Consider the following 6044-nt stretch of genomic DNA (forward strand, 5'->3'; position numbering starts at 1 on the left):
GATAGATGGATGGATGATAGATGGATGGATAGATGTCCATCCAGAGGACCTGACTTAACTTTGTTGGACATTTTGATTTACTCTTTCCATCATAAACAGCTCCAGCGTTGAGGCTGTTTTGAGGCAAATGTGACAAGTTCACCGTTTCTGACTGTCAAACTACAGTCCCCTCCACAAGATTTGCTTCTCTACAAAAACTTGAATTGAAATTCATGAGAGCAAGGAAATAACATCACTTTAAGAAAATGTTCCCAGCAACCAAAACCCTCAGAGGAGCAAGAAGTTCTCCAAAAATATTCAACATGTGCAGCAATTCAATCTTCTGGTTTGGCAACATCTATTTAGCCTTTAGTTTGACATTGTTGTCATAGAAGAGTTACATTTGGTGAACTGGTATTAACATCCACTCAGATAATTCACACTACTGCATGTACATATATTGACACTGATGTTTTTGAGACTTTTTATCTCCTGTCACTGAAAGCAGAAGATGTGTAAATCAATAATGCTTTTGCCAGTTTCTTTGTGTGTATGTGTTTGAATGTCCTTAGAGTGAGCACAAAATTTCATGAACCACTAAACAGATTTAATAAAACTTGGATAACTTGGTTCATGAAAATGGATATAACTCAGACAGTTGTACAGAGTTTAGGCTGAAGTTTGACTTGGTAGAATCTGAGTGATGTTCACAACACATATCCTGAACACTACAAATTGTGCAACATCTTTGATACAACATGCATTACTTGTTGGAACCAACTTTGTCTGTTAGCAAAATAGCTCATAAACCAGAGGGTATGCTTTAATGAAACTCTCCATAAATATTTATTGGTTGTACATTTAAAACTCATTTACATTTGGAGTCAACCCAACTCAAGATGACAGCCACAGTTAATCAACATTAGAAAACACAAAAATAACTTTGTCAATTTAAAGAGACTGAGAAGAAAATCTGGTGTACTAGTAACTGAGAGTTATTCACACATACGCTGAGCGATATCGCCTCACATGAGATTTCACAATATTGTGTGGCTCGTGCATAAAGTCATTAAGAAGTTTGATCAAAATGGTTATAACTCTGTTCTTTTACAGCAAAATATGACTTTAGTTTAAAACTTGAAAGACAAATGAATTTCTTTAAAGAATGCTAACCTTTAACTGTTATTCTATGGACAGCGTTTCCTGCAGGAAATAGTCTAATTGCGTTCCTCTGTGCAGTAGCTCCAATGCTGACACTCTCACTGTATTGTTCTCACCAGATCTCAAATGCACCCAGTTCATATTCTGCTCTGTTATCTGAATCTGTTGAACAGTCACTTGGCAGATTGTTTGTTATGTAGTAAACAAGCTGTAATTACCATCTGCTCAGAGGCCACTGTGCTTCTGAATTTGTTGTCTACGTCTCTTGTGTCAGCTCTAGCACACATTCTCACCATCCAACGTTGGCCCGCACACTGAAGCAATAAATCCAGTTGGAATAGTGTGATCTGAAATATGACACTGTGCACTAAGTGCAGCTGTGTTAGGCCCACAGTGCTGAGTGGAAGATTTCGCTACAAGTTCCAGAGATATTGATGCCATCGAGCGTAATTCATGTTGAAGCGCAAAGAATTAAAGGCCCAACATTCCTTAAAGGAATACATAGCACCTATTGCCCAGGAGATATCCAAGTTTTCAGATCTTTTCATGTACAAAATGTTTAAGTTTTGTCATTTTTGTTAAACCCTTAAAAATATTATGTGATCTTATCAGTGGTGTAGTCTACGCGATATGCGGGCATATGGAGTATACACACTAGACAAGCTTAAGATTTTCAGTATACTCATTTAAAAGTGCCCAATGATGCATGACAAGGCATGTGTCACTGATACATCAAGTATGCAGCGCTTGTTTATTACATTCGCTTATCCGACGAATAATTACCACTTAATACTTGAACACATTTTGCTTTGATACTGTTTTATAAATTCTTTAACATGCCAACTGTTGTACAAAGTTTGTTGTACATTTATTCAAATATAAGCATCAGAGAAATTTGGAAATGTTCAATATGCTTAAAAATCTAATTAAATTAACAAATACATTGTACTAACTAGTGTACTTTGGTTTCTAAGCGCAGTATACCCATTACAAAAATGTAGACTACACCACTGGATTTTACGGAATACTTTACTGCAAGATCTCAAACGACCTGTCAGTGCTTGGAGTATGTGTTGTGATTAACTCTCATTTACTACCACACCAAATTTTAGCGCAATAGTGACAAATGTGTCGAGGTTGTGACCTTATTGTATTTTGCATTCAGCCCTAGCTGTGGCGTTCATGGCCAGATACTTGAGGCACAATCCCTCATAGCTACTTTTAGCTGATGATGTGGTTCTGCAGGTCTTTGTAGGCCATGACCTTCATCTTGCACAGGAACAGTTCAAGCTTGTGCAAGCTGCTAAAACGAGCTTCCTTTACAGGGTGATATGAAGGTGGTAATGAGTTCTGTCATTTAGTAGGAGCTTGGAATAGATCCACTGCTTCTTTACATTTAAAGGGGTCAGATGAGGTGGTTGCGGCATCTGATTAGGATGTCTCTTGGATTACCCCTTTTGGAGGTTTTCTGGGTATGCCCCCCTGGAAAGAAACATCAGATCCGAATGGATTATGTATCCTCCCTCATGGCCTGGAAACACCCTGGGATTCCCCAAGAGAAGCTGAAAAGTGTCACTAGGAAGAGGGATGTCTGGGTTTCCCTCCTGGATCTGTTTTATTTTGTTAACACAATGAACACTCACACAGGTAAAAATATTGTTTCCACCTTTCAGCAGAGGTGACAATGATGTAAAGCAAAAGGAAAAAGAAAGAGAGAATCTTGTGAACGGACCTTCTTTTATGCAGGGGTCAAAGGACAGAATTTCAGTTCATCACTTTAGTTTTGCTAAGACCACTAAAGCACAATCGCCCATGCAACCTGACCTGGAGGTAAACAACTCTTCAACACATGAACAACCATGGGGTGTGGAAGGAGGCAGAGTCATGACTGGGTCCACTGTCTCGTCCCTGTGTTTGACACCTTCAGGTGACAGACGTCCACGACGGTTCAGTGTCCGCTGACTGGATCAGTTTGCATGAAGGTGCTGTAAGACAAAGCAAAAGAAACACAATGGTGCACTTGGTGGAGACACTGATCCAGCCCCTGACTGTAATCCACGCTACTCAGTTCTGTATCTGCAGGTCATTTTGGAAACAAAACTGTTTTTTCATTTTCCAGCAGTCTGTGATATTGCTCCAACTTTCACGCAAAACTATGTTAACTAGAAAAAAAAAGCATTTTCTGTGAAAAACCGTGTAGATCAGGGCTTAATTTGAGCTGGATCATGCCGGAACAGGATCCAGGAACATAGGGTGCGTTCTGGTAACTGTTTGCTTGGATCTGGTAACTCTCGGGATTATTAAAAATAAAGTTATGAACTAATTTGACTGCCTTGAATGAATAGAACATATATTGGATATGTAATCTGAAAATAATTACATAAACACTCATTTTAAACATAACAGCCACTTACAACTTCTTAATATCTCATACAAACTGCTCCTTCAAGTAATCATTTCTAATTGTACCCTTAAAAAAATCTCTGCACCTAAAAGTTCAATCATGAACAATTTAATTAAAAACACAAAAATATTATTAAACAGCACAACTAAATTTCAAATCAGTTTTACAGTTTAAGTGGGTCGTTAATAACATTTTGATTATTTATTAAAAATATGAGAGAAATGTTTGATGGGTAATCGCATCGTTGCGTACATTACGTATCAAAACAATGGCACAAAGTTGTCAAAATAACAGCAGTCAAAATGTCAAATAGACAGTCCAGTTTACTTTCATTAAAAACAAAGTCTTCTCATTGTACAACAACCAAGGATTGAAGCACATGAAGGCAGTGGCAATGGAGATAGCACTGGAACAGAAGCGAGTGGTGTGGGTGAGTGCCGAGCTAACCAGGCAGTCGTACCCGGGCAGGATCCCACAGGCAGCCACCATGAACAGCCTGAGGAGGAGCCTGGGGGTTTCACATGTGGAGGAGGACAACACCGAGGAGGACAGTGAGTTCAGTGAAGAAGAGTTGGACTCAGAACTGTCAAGTGGGTGCAAGGGGAGTTCTCCTCATCATGAGAAATGGAGTGTACTTTATTCATACAAGGAGAGAGCTGTTGGTCAGGCTACTTCTTGCTGCTCTCTAAAATAGTTATTGAATAAATTGTTTACAAATATAGGTAAACGAAGATGTTGAACAACCCGTTAAAATACACAAGAATGCAAGAAATGGCATCTTTGCGCTCAAAATACCTAGTGGAATCAGTATCAACCACAACTATACCAAATTTTAAGTACCAATAAATACAAAGTATTTGTAAAGTTGACTGTCATAACCATTTTTGCACTTTTTATGGTCTGTGGTCTGAGGTTTATGGTTGTGGCAGCCATCTTGATTTGTGTTGACTCCAAAACTTAATCACTTGTAAATGCACATCAAATGCTCTGAGAGTTTATTAGCATGCATCAGGATGCTCTGAGAGTTTCATTAAAATTTGTCCAGTGGCTTCTAAAATATTTAGCTAACTCTACAGACAAACAAAGACACAGACAAAAGCAGTGGTGGTCGATGATAAAAGTACAAGTTGGCAGCATGAACAACAGTTACATGTGTGTTTATTTTGATCACCGACTCAGCATTTACCCCACTGTGGTGTAAATAAAGCTAACTGATGGACATTTGAAACAACCTGAGGTGATTGCAGCAGATTTCAGTCACAGGTGCAAACTGTTGATGGTGCACCTCTCACTATCACTGGCAAAAAAAACAAAAAACACTCTTAGACCCACATTTTAATGTCTAATTTTTCTGCAGCACTGTAGGAGCTCCATTGTGGCACACAGTCTGTTCCACGAATTTACCTCTCTGTTTAGTGAGCTCTGCACAAAAAATAAAAAAAATTAAACTTTCAAACTTTAGAAAAACAACTACTTTATTTTACAGTTGGACATAACAAGTGAGGAAAATTTGTTATTTAATCATTATGTGAGTACAAAACATTGTATTTAGTAGGGGACATCAACAAGCATAAGTGGGTTTATCTCTTTCTACAATAAAAGTCTTCAACAATGTGGCTACAGTTTAGACATACTGTTTTTCATCAGCAATAAATATTTGTTTCTCACATTCTTTCACTAATCCTAACCAAGCACAACTGAACTTTAGTCTACAGTGGGTAACCAACGTAATTACCCCCCTTGATGTTTTATTTTAAGTGATAAGTGCAATGTTTCCCCATTTACCAACCACTACATTCAGAAGCCACATAGATTAGATAAGACCAACTTGTGGATTGTCTGTCAAAGATCATATTATATTCACTCTTGTCCATCACCTAACAGTACTAAGCAATGGACGGTATGAGGACCAAGGAACTCTTCACACAGGCAAAGTTATGGAAAAGGACAGACCAGGTTTGGGTTAGTTCCCTGGGTTTTCCCCATCTGGAAAATATGAAAGTCATTTTCCAGGTTTCCCTAATTTCCACAGTCACTGGGGACACTGAACAGATATACAGTATATCCAAATGTGTTTAAAAATGACAAAAACACAGATAGTTGAATTAATAAATGAATGAATGAATGAACCATGTCAAACACCTGCTGAGGACACTACAGTGAAGCACGGTGGTGGTAGTGTCATGCTGTTGGAATGTTTTTCATCAGCTACTGGGAGACTGGTCAGAGGAGAAGAAAAGATGGATGGAGGAGAAGTCCTTGATGGAAATCTGTTGGAGTCTCAGAGAATTGAGACTCAGGTTTGTCTTCCAGAAGGGCAATGACCCTAAACACCTGCTGAAGCTACACTGCACTGGTTTAAGGAAAGCCAGGTAAATGTCCTGGAATGGTCCACTCAAAGTTCAGACCTGAAAAGCTCTGCTTAATAATTTTATAACATTATTAAAAATGCATTAATAATAAATTTTTAAGTAAAAACACCCTTTATTTTACCTTCATT

Source organism: Nematolebias whitei, chromosome 9 (genome assembly GCF_014905685.2).
Source record: "Nematolebias whitei isolate Nwh7 chromosome 9, NemWhi1, whole genome shotgun sequence".
NCBI classification, from domain to species: Eukaryota; Metazoa; Chordata; class Actinopteri; order Cyprinodontiformes; family Rivulidae; genus Nematolebias; species Nematolebias whitei.